This window comes from Rhipicephalus microplus, chromosome X, assembly GCF_043290135.1.
Source record: "Rhipicephalus microplus isolate Deutch F79 chromosome X, USDA_Rmic, whole genome shotgun sequence".
Classification (NCBI taxonomy): Eukaryota; Metazoa; Arthropoda; class Arachnida; order Ixodida; family Ixodidae; genus Rhipicephalus; species Rhipicephalus microplus.
The window spans coordinates 392,353,517-392,372,539 of NC_134710.1; positions in this window are offsets into that span (position 1 = coordinate 392,353,517).

Here is a 19,023-nt window from a genome sequence, read left to right on the forward strand (position 1 = left end):
GCAAGGTTCTCCATTAAAGAGGCTAATGTTTAATAGCAAACGCTACCCCGATGCGCGGAACTGGCGAATGTGCACGCCGCAGGCCATGCGCGACCCAGATAGCGCGCTGCCCTGGAGCACGCGCAGGTATTGCAGTCTCGATCGCGTCACGGAGAGTAATGGTTATCTCCCGTTTTATTGCCCCAGTTTCTTTACGTAAGGCCGATATCGTTTCCAAAAATAGCTGGGCTGTCGTATAATGGAGAGAAAGTAGTGAACGAAGGGTGGTTCGTGAGGCCAAGGGAAGTCGTTATAAGCGGGGAAGGCGCGGGGCGCTGTTCCTTTCGCACATTTCGATTTGTTTGTTTTGGGACGCAGGTGAACCGATGACGACAGCAATTTGTGGCCGCAGTCGAGGAGGGATGGGAAGAGGGGGTAGGTAGTGGCGGGAGTGTTTCGAAACTGGGACACGCGGCAGTTCGTTCATCTCGCGCAGAGTGTCGAGCGCGAACGCGGTGGAGAGGAGTGCGAGAAAATTGGGAGGGATGGGCGTCAAGCGGGAGAAGCGAGGAATGAAAATTGATGCAGAATATTGAAGGGAGCGCGAAGCTGGGCTAACTCTGCCCAGTGGAGGGCACTGCGCGTGAGGTGGCGAGAGCCATACCCCAAGTTCAACAAGGTCTCAGATAGCCGGGAGCAAGAAGGGGAGCCCGTACTCGAGGGAAGTACGGCGGCGGAGAGGCAAGTAGTGGGGAACGGTGTGTCGCGAGTACAGGAGCTCTGTTCTTCTGTGGAAAGAGACACGTAGAGAGGAAAAAGGCGGACATAGGTGGGCCACGCGGGTGAGACCGTGCGCGAAAAAAAAAATGGGAGTACGGCACGTTCTCCCTCTTCCGAAGGCACCCGTGGAGCACCCTAAAAACTCTCTTTTTCGCGTTTCCTCCTCCTCCTCCTCCTCCCGCTGCCAGGTCATGAATGGCGGCTGCGCGCGGTGGCTGTGACGTCAGCGTGACCTCGTTTCCAAGTGTGGCAGCCTGTGGCTATTTGTAGAAGGAGCTCCCCGCCGGTCACACCGAACCCCGGGCCTGACGTCACAAAGTACCCTTTCCCTCAACTCCTAACTTCATCATCCTGCGCCCAGTTTTTCGTGTCTAGAAGCTTCTGTACTTCTGGAATTTTTAATTTTCTCTCCCTTGTGCTTGACCTCACTCAAAACTTAGGTAGCATCGTCGAGCTTTCTCCCTCTATTGCTTTTATGCTTCTGTCGTTCGCATAAGTTTCAAAAAGCTCGCACACTCTGCCTCGGAGTCTTTGTTTACGTCCCTTTGCGGCCCTTTGTTTATGTGCTCGCGGCACACTGACAGCGACGCTATGCCGCGCGGCTGACGAATGGCGGGTTGTTGAGGCTGCGGGACACCTGACCCTTCGCAGGCACGCAACGTATTTTGCTCGTGTTTAATGAGTCGGTCAATCTGGGACAGGGTAATTTCCTTCCTTAATAGCCTCGTTGTGAGTTATGCTGCGTGAGGCTACACGGGAGAGGTCGTGATACTCCATCTCGAGTGCCGCAGAGCGTAGCACCTGAGCGTGTTAGGCCCTGAAAGCGTAGGTGTCAGCAGCGGGGTGCAAAAAAGGCACTTGCTACTCTCAAGACGCAACAGCACTTGCCCTTACCCAAGGTACACCGTTGCTCTCCCTCTCCCTAAGCCGCGATGCGAGATTGGTTTGCACCCCCAAAGAAAAAATCCTGCCGATGACCATGCTCGAAACGACTGAAACTTGAGCTAGGTCAGCATTCACATTAGAAGAAAAAAGTTACAGCATGCAAACATCTGCATAGTGTGTCGTTGTTGATTGCGTAACATCCTTCTGATGATGCATGTTACATTGTTGTTGTTTCTTCACCCTTCTATATAGACACATGGCGCTTAAAGACTGGTTTGAAGAGCACCTGTTATCCGGGCCTGGTATTTCGCCTTTTATTCTTTTAATCAGTATTTCTATCCTGTATGAATAGAGTTGATGTTGCGCGTTTGCCAGACTTTTCGAAAGTTACCGCAAGTAACTCTATGTTCTTAATGAGCCCGCATTGACAGGAACACGTATTCGCCAACTCCTCGTTTTGCACTTGAAAGGTAAAGATGCTTTACAATCAAGTAATGCACTTGAAAAGTGGTATTTAATTTATTTTGGTTCACATTACAAGACTTCCTCAAAGACTCGGCCCACCAACGAAAGATGTCCGGCAAAATAAGCACAACTGCGATGTGTACGAAATGAAAGAATGCCACCAATTTATCTGTTCGTTATAAAATGACTACTTCATATCTGGAGAAAAAAAAGCGTGCAACAGCGCAATCCACTGTCCAATGGGCTTTGAAGAGCTTCTGTTGTATGATTGCAGCCAAATGCGGCGGCGCATTGCCGCAGTCTGCCCACTCACGAGCCACAATCATACCAGTGCCGGGCTTTAAGTGTGAAGCACTTTAGAGACACGGCTTGTCATCTATCCACGTGTCTCATGTGGCACGATCACGCTTGCAGTAAAGTGCCCAATACAGGCCTTAACAAGGCCAGAAATGCTTGAAACTGTGGTAAAATGAATGAAGAAGGTCCGAGATACTTTAAACAAGAAAACTAATTGAGAAGTAATTAAATATTTACCTTAAAATTACGAAAACATTTCGAAAGCCTGCGACTGAATCCAGGGCCACGCCAGAGAGGATGCCACAACCTCGTCAAGAGAGCCAGCGCCCCTCGTGCAACGCTTAACCGGAGCTGCGTCGCTATATCTGATGGAGGAAGCAACTGCACTACATGATTCGGTGGAGGGGTGCTTGCTCGGTAATTAGCGCATATTTTTCATATTATATGCTTGCTCGAGATTTCACCAGTAAGGATCAGTCCTTGGAATGACCGACTCGAGCAGGGCACCACTCTATTTAATGCAGCGGTATAACAGGTAGCTGAAGAAATGACAGACAAGAAAAATCGCAGTCAGGAAATGACGCCGATGGATCACGTGTTGTTAATGTGCACCTAAAGCCAAGCGCGAGACAAATTTTGCCCACAAGAGAGTCGACCATCGCGGTTGAGAATTGTTCTCGCGACGTCATACCCAGCAGCCCCGATTCCGACTTCCCCGCCATGGGGCGGGAAGGAGGAAGGTGGAATGCTCCCCGATTTTTGCGGATTTTTTTCACGTGGCCGCACAAACTTCTCCAAATCTGTAGTGACTTACCAATCAATAAAATGCAAAAGAAAAATGAACAATGTTTTGTTAACCACAATCGACAGCCATAAATGAAGGAGTCGTATAGCATTCCGGGAAAATGGATGATCGGTAAAACCTTTCGCACACGACTGAAATACAGTTCCTCCAGAAATTTATTTCATTTTATTTCATACTTCTTTGAAATAATTGTAGTCTTACGTGGGTGAGGGCTAGAGAGCTTTGTCGTCAGACATGAATAACAATGTACGCATTTCGCCAAACGTAAAGCAACACATGAGGTGCATACCCACATTCCCCTGGCGTTTTTTTTCTTGATGCGCAGGACACCAGCCATACACGGCTTCGCTGTGAAAGAATACCGACATTTGTGACACTAACTAATTCGAAATTAGAGTGCCGCATGATCCATGCGTGGGTGCAGCTGAGACTGCTCGAGAGCAGCCTAAGCACTTTCACCAGTTGCGTCCACACCACGCCACTAGACGAAGTGCCACCAACTGCTCCTTCTATACTAAGTGAACGGGTGACAATGCGAGGAGGGCGTACTTGCCAGAGCATGAAGCGTCGGAAACACGTCAGTTTGGAACTCACAGAAGCGCGAGCTTCCACACTATTGTGTGTACTTGTTGATAGATAATTGATATGTGGGGTTTAACGTCCCTAAACCATTATATGAATATAAGAGCGCCTGTGTGTGTGAACCTGTTGAAAAACTATTGTATACATAATACGTGCAGTAAAGCCCCTATACCTTCGGAAAAGTACAGCCTTCTTTTGATCTGCGCCGCTTCCTCCTCTCACCGGTTCGAAAGCGAAGTACAAGCTGGTGGCGTGTTACAGGTGGCGCCACTGTCACAAGGGAAAGAAAAAAAAGCAACGCGCCAGAGAGGAGGCAGCGAGGGCGAGAGCAGATGGCAGTACTTTTACGAAGCATAGGGGCTTTAACGCGCAGAACTGAACAGTGCCGAACCCTGTTAAAAAGACTTCTTTTTTTTTTATCTCGTCTGCTACGGCTTCCTGCCGCATTACACTTCGAAATTTGTTCCGCGCAGGCCAGAAAATCACTTTCTTTTCTGTTTTGTTTTTATTTGTTAATGATTGGATGCACAGTGTTTAAGATTGCTTGCGTAGCTAAAGAGATGAATATTTTCTGTTCACAAAGAGTGAATTCTTGTTCGTAAGAAGATGTTGCGCTCTTGGCGTTGCAGCAAGAATTGTCACCCGCCTTTGTGGCGTATCGCATATGGTATTGTATTACAGAAGACAGGGCGCGGAATCAAATCACCTGTTGATGAGGGCAAAAATAACGCACGTCGTCTGTGATCAGATAAGTCCACAGTTGTGCCCACTCAGGTGCGTCTCATGCATGCTGGTATCGTGGCCCGTAAAACCACACCATTTAATAGGACGAAGCCACTCGCTCCAACATAATCTTTATAAGTTTAGTTGCCGCTGTTTTATAAACCCAACAAGTGGAAGAGCACGCGTGCTGGCGCCCGGCCGCTTTTAAACGACTGAGAATTAATATATTCATGTGGTCAGCGTGCAAAATCGTAAATTCGAAGTAAGTAGAAAACTCCAAATGCCATAATATTCTGAGGCAGCTAATTAGACGCCATCACGGGTTCACATGTTGCACGAATCTACTATAGGAAAGCAGCAATGAAGTATCCGCGATGCCCTGGCGGCCAAAGCGCACACCTCTCGGCCGCTCCCGCAAAGTGGCGGCCGGTAGAGTCAGTGCGGGTGCGCAGGGCCAACACAAAACCAATGAGCGCTGGTGGTACTACTGGTATTCAAGTGCGACAATAGTTATAAAGGATAGAGAACCTGTCCTACAGTTTTCCTTCTTTCTCATATCAATAAGAAAAGAGGCGGCGTTGCCTCCAAGCGGTCAAACGAGCAAACTATGTTCTGCTCTCGCTATCGTGTTTAGTGGTGTCAAGTTGGTTTCTGTATCGAATTGCGTCTGTATGCCAGTTTTATTTGATAATTAAAAAGCCACCAGTGGAAACCCAGACGAAACGGGCGAAATTGCACGGTGTTTTGCCAGAATAACACTAGCGTACTACGCAGCTTACGTACAGCATATGTAAAACATTTTTATTCTGATCACCACCACCAAAAGGAATCTTATGCCTCCCACGTAACATGAATCATACGATTAGTCTTTTCAAATTGCGAACAGTGACAAAGAAAGAAAACTGTGTTCGCAAGATTTATGCGAAGGTACGTTCGCCTAATCCACTTAACATACGCTCACGATGAATACTAAATGCTAAGATGCCTTTGTAAACTAAGTTTGTGCTAAAGACAGGGTTCTTTTTACTATTACAGCACCGGCCTATACTCGAATCTTAGCTTTCTGTAGTCAGCCGATGTGGTAAGCGTCTTTCTCACAAGCCGCCATGGCTAAGTAACATCGGAATTTATGCCTTGCTAAAAAAGGAACAAATGTCTTTGATTTTTACTCAGCTTTAGCTTGCCTAACGCGCGGTTTTAGCCTCTGTCTCCGTAAAATAAACGTGTTTGTTCGACATCAATTGCTATGTGCCAAACATGCTATGATATTGAGGGACGCTGTAGCGTAGTTAGTAGGAATAATTGTGACCACTTCGAATCCTTCAATGCGCTCATATATTCTAAGTACGGTTGTTCTTTTTAATTCGCCTCCATCTAAATGCGGCTTCCACGGCAATCGATCTCGCGCCATCAATGATAGGAGCGCGACACCATTCGTGCTATGGTGTCATGGTGGTTTGCTTCATAGACGTCCATGAGCATACGTTCCGTTATATATATATATATATATATATATATATATATATATATATATATATATATATATATATATATATATATATATATATATATATATATATATATATATATATATATATATATATATATATATATATATATATATTTATATATATATATATATTTATATATATATATATATATTTATATATATATATATATATATATATATACATACATTTTACATTTTATATACCAAATTTGGCATTACGAGACGTGAATGAACGACGAACACAAATGCCGGGTGCAAGCATGATACCCAAGACATGCAAGTCATGTACAACATAATTCACACGCTTACCACTGCTGGTGCTGGTATTGGAAACGTTAGTGGTGCCCTCGCTGCGCGACTATAAACAACCTACTTGCATCTTATACGTGACTGCCCATAACATTTCTTGTTTTGTTTACCGTGTAGCACACACGTCCGCATCGTAACGTTGTGCCATTTTTAAAGTGCCGTGTCAACCCACCTCATTCATGCTTCACAAATCATCTATTCCCCCTGTAAGCCCCAGCGGGGTGGTCTAGTGGCTAAGGTACTCGGCTGCTAACCCGCCGGTCGCGGGACCGAATCCCGGCTGCAGCGGCTGCATTTCCGTTGGAGGCGGATATGTAGTAGGCCCGTGTACTCGGATTTGGGTGTACGTTAAAGAACCCCAGGTGGTCAAAATTTCCGGGGCCCTCCACTACGGCGTCTCTCATAACCACGTGGTTTTTTTGGAACGATAAACCGCACATATCAATCAATCATTATTTTCCCTGTACGTGGGATTAGCCAATTTGTTTTTTTTTTAATCTTTGGCTTACCGACAGCAAGCGGACCGATTCGCGCTTAGCTGTGGGGTATACCAGCTACCCTGGCCCTGGTCAGCGCTAATGGAGAGGGGGATGCAGGTTGAACAACGTTTTAACTAAGATTGCAAAATGAAATAATTAAGGCCTTTCCCATGCTTGGCGTATTAAGAACTTCTAGAGGGGATTAGGCGCCAGGATTACAGGAGCATACTAATACCTATCTGCAAAACTATTGAAATCTGGAAGCCGAATCTGAGTTGTAAAGTTTTTCCTCCACGGCTATATTTCTACATGCGGGGAGCATAAGAGCACAAAAACAGTGATGTGATGGCCGAGCCACGTGTCTGAGACCTGGTTCAATTCTCTGTATAGGTTGAATACCAACTGTGGGTGGAGCTTGTATTTATTCTTAGGTCGTAGCTGGCAATACGGTGGTGTACCTGGGCTTTGCGTTGCGGAAACATGCAAGTTGCGCTCGATGCTCACTTTCTTTCCCCTCTCCTGTTCTATTCGATCGCTTGGTTGGAAAGTATGACGCAAAATGCATGAGCGCACACGTGAGTATCAATATGTAGCGCCTCTTCAGAAATGTTTTCTGATGTAGGGCTAGGATGTCGGGAAGATTCCTGCAGCACATAGAAAATACGACAAAATGGCAACTCACGTCGCTCACCACAAACATGCATGGTTTCGACAAGATCAGTGGTGATATCACCCACGTCTCAGAGGCTCTACACTAACTTGCGGAGGGGTTTCGATGCCGCCATCAAGAGCTGTTAACCTTAGTGTTTTGTGTCTAGAACTACTAAATGAACAGCGCCATGCACGTTAAGCGTATATACGGCAATGCGGTCGGGTTGCTGCATTCGGTGTTGCCAGACCTCATCAATTCACGTCACGAGATGCAAAAACAGAAAACATTGATTTAACAGCCAAAATTGATGGCGCTCATAAATATTTCGTAAAGTGGTCTATAGTAGTAAAAGTCACGTAACTACATTTGCCTACGCGCTGACGACAAATCACAAACAGATACGTGACGATTAAAGGCATGGCAAAAGGGGTCGCACAGCTCCTGAGTTTCGGTGGATGCTTGGAGTGTAACTGCGCAGTACACGTGTCTGGAAGAACCTCTCGGCAACAAAAGAGATCGCGAAAACATGAAAGCCTGCTTAGACAACGCTTTATTTACGAAAGTCAGTGCGGACGAGGGACAGAAAAATAATAAAGAATAATTGGCGGTCTTGGACAAAGCCATGTGATTGTGCTTTCAAAAAAGGTTCGAGCAGAGGCTGCCACAGTGGCTACCATTAGGCGCGCACTTCAGCGTGTCAACAAGGAAACGTGATCCGCCTGCTAATGTTCCTCCCGCTCGAATAGCGATCTACATTCCGCCTCCCGAAAGGGGGCGCTTTCTTTTGTATTACTCGGTCGTCCTTGCGTAAGCGAGAAGTAAAGTGAACGCGGACTGGAGCAACTGTTGCTCGAAGGACAACTACGGGCGTGCGCACGCCCATTTCTTCCATTACCACGTTTGAAAAACCGAATTGTGTCTGATGCTTCGAACAAATCATAGTACAGATGTATACTTTCATTAAGGGAAGTTTATCAGTTTTTTTATCTTCAGACGCTTAAAAGATATATACGTAATAAATTTAACTACTTTCCTCCTACGTCACAGGGGAGTTCGACTGGCAACCGCAAGCCTGTGTGGATGATGAGGTGAATATAGAAATTAATTCATTGCGGTGTCCTCTTAAAACGTTAAAACATTGATTGTGTACCGAGGATGTCATCCGCAAAGGCGGTGATACATCATGCAAATTTGTTGTATTTTTTGTTAAGTCATGTAAAGTCATTTACTCTCGTGAACTCAGCCGGGTTTAAGAACCATTTTGCATGCCATTATTTCCGCATCACCTTTCTTTGTGCCTTGACAGAATCCCTTGCCTCTATTTGAAACGACCCCTTGCACGTGGTCGCCTTTCGCTTTTTTACTGATCATCGCTACCTTCCTTTTACAATGACGGCCGTGAAACGGAAAAAAGCCTCGTGTTCTCCGATAAGTTTGCGGTCATCAACACAATCCAACTTCAATGAGCCTGATGTCACCACTGCGTACATCATCCCGAGAAACACGCTGACAACGACACTTCGAAACAAGGCCCGTATTATGGATCAATTGGCACTTTATCACATGCATGCGATAATAATAAAGCACTGCCCATGTGAATATCGCATTTTAGGGTTGACGCTACTTGAGGTCTGGGTCATTCTCCCTTCTGAAGTAGTAGTAGTATTGTAGCAGTAGTAGCAATATGTAGCCACTTCTAGATAGTTCTAAGAATTGCTCACTAGACGGCGTTATGTGTATATGACCTTGCAAATACTATCACTATATGGCGTTGGTGATTTTCGTATAGTTGACAGTTTCATATTGTTGACGGATGGATGGACAGACGCAGACAGACAGACAGACAGACAGACAGACAGACAGACAGACAGACAGACAGACAGACAGACAGACAGACAGACAGACAGACAGACAGACAGAGGGACGGAGAGACGGACGGACGGACAGACTGACAGACACACAGACACATAGACCAACAGACGGATGGACGCTTCACCCCACAAATCATCATTCACCCCGGGGATTTGCTGTGAATGTTAAAGTGAATAACCCGACCCTTGATGTAACCCCCCTCCTAACTACCAACCCTAGTTCTCTATCTTTTAAGGCAAAAGGGTGTTAAAATGGTGTGTGGTTCGTCCTTTTGGGGACTAGTGGGGCTGCCACAACCATTAATCCCTTTAAAGACTAACGGCACCGGGTCTAACAGTTGGTCTCAGCAGACGAGTTCAAGAGAAACATTTAGTCCTCACATTTACACCTTATTAGTGAGTAACTGTTAGTCCCACAATTCACCTCAAAGGACTAACAATTAGTCCTCACATTTGCAACTTATAGGACAACTGTTAATCCCCACATTTACACCTTACCGGGCAATCGTTAGTACTCACAGTTGCACCTCACCGGAAGAACGGTTGATCCACTCAAATACTCCAATCGGATGAACTTTTTATCCCCAGTTAAAATATTGTTTTTTGTTTATTTTCCGCCAGGCCTAATATTACATAGCCACCTATGTGTAACTGCTTTCGCAGTCACAGCAACAACGAAAGACAAAAAGTGAGGCATCGAAATCTTTTATTTTTCTACATACACATGAAGTTTCTCCCTTCTTTTAGGTGAATTCATGGTGAAGTGTGCAAGTCCAGTCTTGTCAAATCTTGTTCACTCCTTGTGGAGCTACTCCGACGGAAGCGATAGATGACAGGCATTGCAGACACCAGCGCACGCACCTATCTGCCTGTTGTGTTCCCATGGCTGCACGTACAATAATATAGTAAAAATAGACATACGTAACAGAAGATGACGATGCACGCATATGACAAGTACGTGCACGTTAATATAAAAACAAGCGTTAAAATATGACACACAAATAACTTAACCTTCACTTCTTGCACAGTCCTTCTGAAGCTGCTCTGAAGAAAGAGATGAATGAGAGGCATCACAGACTCCAGCGGCACAGTCTTCAGCACGGTGTGTGTCCAAGGCTGCACAATAAGTATGTAAACTAGTGAGTCACATGTGACCGAGGATGAATACAAATGCATATGAGAAATACGTGCAAGGTGAAATGAAAACATACGTGAGATATGACATGCTAATAATTTCAACGTGATGTCACACATCATCAAAGACTCATTTCCATCTTTGTAGCGCAACAGCTTAGGAGCGGCGGACGCAGCCACAACTCCGCGAACCAACTTGCCGCCAACAAGTAGGCGAGTCCTAAGCGAGCGACGTCGTTCAGCTCGAGCAAGCGAATGCGAGACCAAGCACGGCGCTGCACGCGGAGTGTCTGCCGCCAGCGAACTTCGAACAGGAGAGCGAGCGTACGCTTGGCCGCCGCCACGAACAGCGCCGAGCTGGTTTGGAGCTGGCGCCGAAGAAATCGACGGTAATGCGGCCCTTTTCCACAAACTTGAGCGAGTGCGGCGCGCAAACGCTAGTCCGCCGCCGTGGCCAACGGACTGGGCCGAGCTTCTTGCGACCGACTGACGGGGAAGCCAACTAAAATGGCGACCTATTTTCAGTGAGTTCCGACGCTAGCGAACGCCCCGCCAGCCCATGCTGGTGCACTTACAACGCGCGAAATACTACAACCAAGCTCGTTACGAGAACCCATAACGTGTTTTCGACGAGTCCCAACACAGTGACGAGGCGTCAGCCCAATATCGTCAGCCCGGAGCTCATCGCGGCGGCCAAGATAGGCGAGCACTCGATAAGCGAGCGTATGGGGGGCCGACGGCAATGGTGGCCAATTTCCAGCCGGTCGCAAAGCACAGGCGAACTGCAGACGCCCAAGCTGACCGCGGTGCATTTCGTGCGTGCGATATACAACACGACCGAGCCCGTTGCCGGCAAGCGCGATCCCTGTCGCACACCCGACAACAAGAGTAGAATAAAGAATGATAACCTACTTGCTTAAGAATCCAGCGCTGATTTCTGCCCTGAGTCGGACTGAAGTATATATTCGATAGGCCTGCTGTCTTCTCGGCCGCCATATTGGCCTTCTCAATTTTGTTGCTGTCGTGTGTTGGTAGTGGCTATCTTGAAGCCACAGATATAAAGCGCGGCGTGGTGACGTGTCGAGATTTGGTCCAGACTTCATGAGTGCAGCGAAACGTAAAAGCAGCAGCCCACGCTCATCCAAGTGTATACACAAGCACCACGTCGTAATTGCTAGATCGTTGAATCCTGGCGACCGTGGTCGAGCACTCCGAGCGCGACGCAACGCGAACCGTCACCAGCAAAATACGGGGAAAGACTGAGCCAGCAGAGGAGGAGAAAGAGGGAGGGTCAACTTGGCAACGCTTTTCGCGCTGCCTGCAATACCCGGGTGGTTCATCCATTTGGAGCATGTTTGGAGAGTAAGTGGTTTCGCGCGGCACGCTTCCCTCTGTGGTTGCTCCTCAACGGTCTATGCGTTTATCGCGCTCGCCTATTAGGCTCCGTTACTTCTTTTCCGGGTAATTTTGCCTTAGAGTGTGTTTCAGCTCCCAGCGACCTATAAGGAAGAATGTATCAGCTTCCCTGACGTCGTCGGCTTATAGAAGGGCTAACTTTCGCCCTTATGTTTTTAATAGACAGTTGGAGAGAAGGGAGATTTTCTGAATTGTTTGTGACACATACCTGTTTTTATGATAGGCCATGATACACCGTAATGACAGGAGAGGCTGAGAAGCCGAGTCCCTGAGGTGCTTTACATTTGAACATTACCAAATATTTGCTTTTATGCGCCAAAATCACTTTTATCTCAGGCCTCCAATTAAGGACAAATTGATGAAACTGCATTTCGTCGTCATTATTTTTTAGCTACCTCAAACACCCTTCACAGTTTGCAGCAACTGTACACAGATCTATAACATAAAATATGACTGTTTTAGCCCCTTTACAAATTACCTCAGAAGTTTCGGCTCGTTTTTTGAGGAGAATAACATGAAATTGGAAACTTACTCAAGCGTCATTTTTATGGATCAGCACGAATGCATACAGAGCTCTGACAACCACAGAGCCCTGGTGTATAATTAGGACATTATGCCTGTGCATTGCAATGTTGACACGTAAACGTTAGGGAAGGCCCACGTTGTATATGAAAAGTCTGGCATGTGAGAAACAGTGTTGTATTCGTTACCGAAAAAAGCAACTACATATTTTACTCGTTTATAATCGAAGAAAATAAGAAATGCGCTAACACTGTACGTTGATTCACATAAAAAACAGCGGCAATAACGAGAGACAACAGAAGAAGGAGATAGACAGCGGCACTCTTTTCTTGTCCCTCGTATTTGGCGCTGTTTTTTATGTGAATCATGTCGTACCAACTCGCCGAAGCAACCATGTTAGCTACCCTACGTTGCCCCCAAACATAAAAAAAAGATGTAACGCGTTAAGGTTACCAAAAAACACCTCTATCATTAATTTTAGTCACTGTGTCTTCGCTACAAGAACGCATAATAAGATTTGTTTTGTACCTCGATTTTATGTTTCACATAAATCTTCTAAGCCAACACACAGCTTATACTCTGTGTCCCTATTCAACTATAATTATTTGTACATATGTACCGCACTTTATCAACGTTATGCTGGCTCAAAGTAGCCTGTTAAGCTAGATGTGATGGCTTCTGAATATGGGGCACATGATGAAGCCATTCTTATCAACGCAACATTATACACGTTTTTAGATTAAAACATTCACGTTTCCCGCAAAGAAAGCATCACTGAACGTTCAAGAAAGAGACAGTATTTGGCCTTTTCCGTGCCCTAACAACTGTTTTTTTCGGGACGGGGGGGGGGGGCGGCATTTGCATGTTTGTGACACCACACGTCTCTTGGTCTGCTCCTGCTGTCCCGTTTTGACCTCTAAACATCACGGTGCATGCCTCAACGATGCCGGCACGCATGCGCTGACTATAGATATACCTACGCGGAAACGGTCCAATACGACGGCTGCCTTGAACTAGCAAAATACATGTGCAGATTTAGTAGTAGTAGTAAAGCAATATTTTATGGCTTACTCTCAGAAACAATATTAGCGCATAAATATTTTTCGTTCACTTTAACCTGTATAATTTCACAAAACATTTGCGAGTGTTTATGAGGGGTGTTAAGCATCTGCCTTGCTGACTCAGGAGCTCAATAACCAAGAAAGTAGCTGCTGTTTGTGGGTTCGTATCCCGGCTGCGGCGGCTGCATTTCCGATGGAGGCGGAAGTGTTGTAGGCCCGTGTGCTCAGATTTGGGTGCACGTTAAAGAACCCCAGGTGGTCTAAATTTCCGGAGCCCTCCACTACGGCGTCTCTCATAATCATATAGTGGTTTTGGGACGTTAAACCCCACATATCAATCAAGCTGCTGTTTGAGAGAGAAAAAAAAAACAGAGTTTGTTTTCAAAACAAAGTTGATAAGACTTATCAACATTGTGTCAACTATTTATAAACGATATTAAATGGGGCAGATTATACATTTTAAAATAATTTTCGTCGCGCTAGAAGGTTCAAATATTAGTCGTTTACACTGCGTTGTGCATTCATTTTAAACGTGGGATGTGTCCTTTGTAATGTTCCTTTAAGTGTGTGCCTACATCGTCCCACCGACGCGCATATCTCACCGCACTGCCCACGCGTTTCAAATTGCCCGTCCACATGCTCGCACTGCTACTTTTTCTGCCTCTTTTTTCCCCCGTGTAGCAGTGGACTGGAATGGCCTTCCCTGTGACGTTCCAGCCATCACGTCTCGTCGCAGGTAATGACCGGTCTGCTGAGTATGCAGCGAACGTGTATGCTAAAGGAACCGTCTAAATACGTACTATCTTGAAATACGTACTATCTTAAAATACGTACTATCTTGAAATACGTACTATACGTACTATCGACTTGAAATACGTACTATCTTGCAGTGTGGCTGTAGATAAGTCAAGATCATGCATGTTTCAACTACCTGTGCGATTTCTTAGATTTTTTTCATGATCGTAGTGCACAAAATGTCACTTCATAGTGGCAGACACTATAGTTATGACAACTTAATTAAAACAGAAATAGGTGTGCTCAAAGAAATGTGGGACGTTTCTTTGCTAATGAAAAAAAAAACAGTACCACATGCAATGAACACAATCTTGCTCTTCACGACAGCATTCACGTCTTTGAGGAAGTTCTGCTGCAAGTGCTCATCACCTTTATGATTTATTGTATTAGGAGCCCAGTGAATATATGTGCAAAGCTAAAACAATTGATTGCAGCCTTATGAGCTTTGGCGCATCTTTTTGATAACTTATATGAGCTAAACACAGTATTTAAGACAAAACAGTTCTTGGTGTTGTTCGTAAACGGTCACAATGCACAACTAAATGTCGGAAAGCCTGTTAATTCCTATCACTGCAGGGGTGTTCATTTTGCAATTAATAATTTTTGACGATTCACATGCCAACTATGAAGTGATGGTGAGTCGTACAGCAGTGGGCAAATTTAGATTGATTCTGGCTTCCAGGGGTTCAAACAATTGACATTGTGGCCTCACAGGAGGCAAGACTGCTTGTAGAAACATTTACTCTGACACCTTATGTTAACAGATTTTTCATCAAGCTTCCATCTTTTAAGGGTCAGTTTAGCTCACCTGCACCAATTGGAAGTGGTTCACAGTGTGCACGAGAAGTTCAGAACTTGTGCAGCACGAGTTTAGCAGTGTGGCATCACAAGTCAATTGCAAGATGCCAAGAAGGTGGAATCCTTATTTTTGTTCTCTTAATTTAATGAGGTGCAAACATCTTGGCAGAACACGCCACATTTGTAGAGGTGGGTAGAGTACCTACGTCTAATGCTATGTTATTTGTTAAGCTGTGCGTGTGGCTGCACCAAACCAGTGCCGTCAGAGCAGAAGGTACAGGAAAGTCATGAACTAGTTTTGGTGCTGTACCTCTCCTGCGATTTTCGAAATGAATGGCAAGATTTAGAAGATGCCATTGCTGCACCACTGAAACGACTGGCGAGGTGCAGCACTTTGTAAAATAGATCATGTGGTGCAGGCGAATCGAACAAACCCTTAAGCACACAAGCGTCTTAGCGTTTCACCCCCATCTAAATATGGCTACAGTGGCTGGGATCAAACAGTGTGCTGTTGAGCTCAGCAGTGCCTCACAATCTAACTAATAGTGTTACAGTTTCAACACTATTGAAGTATACATTCCACGCCACGGTAGACAGCCAATGCTTGTGACTTCGCGCTTACACTTCGCGCTTACACTAGACTAGACTTCGCGCTTACACTTCCCTCATCCGTGCAACCCTCGATTATGCTTCAATTATTTGGAACCCTCACACAGCTATAATGTCTGACTGTATTGAATCTATTCAAAATAAGGCTGCCCGCTTCATTTTGCACTCGTACTCGCCATACCAAAATGTCTCAGCATTAAAACAGATTCTTAATCTTCCAGAACTTAGCACTCGTCGTAAATTCTTCCACTGGAACTTTTTTCACTCTCTGTATCATGATATTACACCTTTTTCATGCGCTCATATTTTTCCGGCCCATTATGTGTCCAATCTCACTGACCATGCTCATAAAGTGTCGTCCATATTTGCAAGGACCAAAAAGTACCAAAATTCCTCTTTTGTGTTATGTGTAACCGAGGGGAACCAGCTTCCCAGCGAGATTGTGATGATAAATTATCCGTCTGCATTCCAATCAGTGCTGCGTACATTTCTTGATGTGTAATATGTCTACTGCTACTATATCTTACCCTGTTGTTATATCTTGTGTACCAGCGAAACGATGATGAACTAGTGCCATGCGGATTCCTGGAATTGAAATGTACTGGAGATGTGAAATGAGCCATGTGTTACATCCTTGTCGTAAAATGTACCTTTTACCTAGTTATGTCTGATCGCTGTGTGCGGTCCTTTTATATGAATTGACGTGTACCTTGTTTTTAACAGCATCCCCCCCTATGTAATGCCTCTCGTGACCTTTAGGGTATATAAATAAATAAATAAATAAAAATCGAAAGCACCCCTCACCAATATGCGCGGTAAAACATTCACAAATACAGCATTACATGTGTGAGGTTCGAGATGACCTGTTGTAGTAGACATTCAGATGTTTCAACGTGCTTGCAGAGTGAACATTGGGGGGTAGTCATCCTGTCGTTGCATGACATTATAGAAAAACAAGTAACATCACCAGATATCAATGCATGAAATCAATGCATGGGCAATGCATGAAATTTTCCAAAGTAAACAAATAAACTCAGTTAACTAGTAAACAGCAGTATTTTAAACATATATGTAATGGTACCTCATAACACGTGTATCACTCAGGGTTGCTTCTTCACAAGGCATGTCATGTAGCAGGTTCCTTGCTCATTGTGCACAGCTGCTTCCATGTCAGGTAAGCCAGGAGGCTGTGGCAGAAAAAGAAGTATTTCTCATATACTTTCTTAGTCACACTATAGCTAAACCAGACCCATAAATAGGCGCTGAGTCTCAAGTGTGACTGCAGTAAACTATTAACTAGTATGTTTTTTGCACTAATATATGGGCTATCTACGAAGACACATGCCAGGCGACAGTGCTTTATTTGCCTTCTTTCATCGCAACGGCCTGGTTGGTGTTACCTGGTGATATAATTTCAGAATTAACTATTGAGTCAGCAACTCGTTCTCATGCGAAGCCACGCCACAAGTAGAGCACGTTTTTTCGGTTACAGAATGAGATGTTTAACAATTTTAAAGTTCAATATTGTAGTGCACTGCCACCGTGTGACGTCTACGCAGTCATTGCCGAAAAACCTACATATGTTAAAATAAACCAACTCGCCCCGCAAGCAACCGTCCTTAAAAAACTGAAGTCGTTTCTACTCATCGGCCCAGGCTTGAAACGGGTGTTTTAAGCCCGGGCAGATGAAAGCTTCAACGGTCGCTTCGTTCCCCGGAAGTCACTTGAATTCTCTTCACGAAAGCACTTGAACGAGTCAAAATAAACAGAACGAGAAATAGCGTGTCGGTCAGCAGAGGCTCGAAATATTTTCAGCGAAACGAAACAGTCCGAGACACATCCGAACCTACCGCGAGCCGTTACCTGCCGTCGCAATCGTTGGCCGCCGCAAACTTTAAAATGAGGATAATGATGTCAATAGGCTGCTGCTGACCTTGAGTCAGCTGGAGCAAAAACTATTACAAAAAACTGATGACGCAGCACATGTTTAAGAAAAACTACTTGCTAGAAGAACAAGTTGTTTTTATGTAAAGTGGTACGAAAAGATGTAGTTTTCGATCATTTTTAAATTAAAGCTTGGCCCCGACGAGGGCGCCCCTACAAGAAAGTACAATAGCGCTAGTGCCGAGAGAGGTTAGTAGATCCACTCTGGCTGTTTGAAGCAGAAACGCGCCGCGGTTGATTTTTTCCCCCTACGGGTGATCACTTGAACTTAAGACTTTCCAGGACCTGGCCTTCCCGCGGGCCTTGCACTTAATGAGGCCACATCTTTAACCTTGAGAGGTGATAGACATGTTGTAATAATGTGTCTGTAAACTTTGCAGATTTCATTTGCCAGCGTTACGAGGTGTCACCTTAGAGCCCTCCTACCTGTTCTAGTAAATAGTGAAGCTTTTTTGCCATCGTTAAACTACATTTTGATCGAGTTTCTTGATTGAAAAAGCTTTCCTATTTGGTTAGTTTCGATTCACCTATTCTTTAGCATAAACCTTGCAAATAAACATTTTTGCACGAATTGTGTGTCACAAGGTTGAAGCGACGCATGACATCGACGTACTGTGAAGCAGGTTCCAGATTCACATCTGCTGCGCTGGCTCAGCGCGTCAAATTCGGGGTTTGGGCAGGTGCCCTGATTCGTGCAAGCCGACTTTCTATTTTATTATGGTATTTTAGTCGCTGCAATGTATATTGTAGTCTACAATGGATTTCCACTAATCACATTGCTTCACGTAAACTCGGATTCATCAGCATGAAAGTAAGATAGACTAATAGTAAATTGGAAAAATGAACAAGGCCAACAGATAAAGACCCTGAGAAAAGGAATCGTTGGAAATTGCTATGCGTGATAATCCGAGGAGCGGCGTTCTGATATCGGCGGATGCAGCACTGAGGGAGAAAACGCGCTGGAGCAAATATTCGAAACAGGATGAGCTATGCAGTTTCTCTTTTAAAAAAGCGGAAATAAGCACACTATAGCGCCATCCTGAATATCCACCTAGAAATAACAGCACAAGGCCACAAATATATTCCCTCACGTAACCAAAAAACACATAGTTTATAGCGTGGCTTTTCTTCTTTTTGACTGTTCCGCTTTTTTTACTACAAAAGTAAGAAATGCTCTCAATGGGCCTGGAATTGAGTCGTTTCTTTCACACCATCTTCAAATTCATTTTTGCTGTTATGTGAATAGACGCAAGCGTTCGTTGATATTGTGGCGATCGCCTTGCCTGAAGGTTGTTGGCAGGTAGTCGAATCACCAGCTGATACTTAAACCGAGTGCACCGGTTGCGTAGAATCTTTCGGTGACCTTCAAAGATAAACATTCAAATGGTACAATGAAGCGGCATCGCG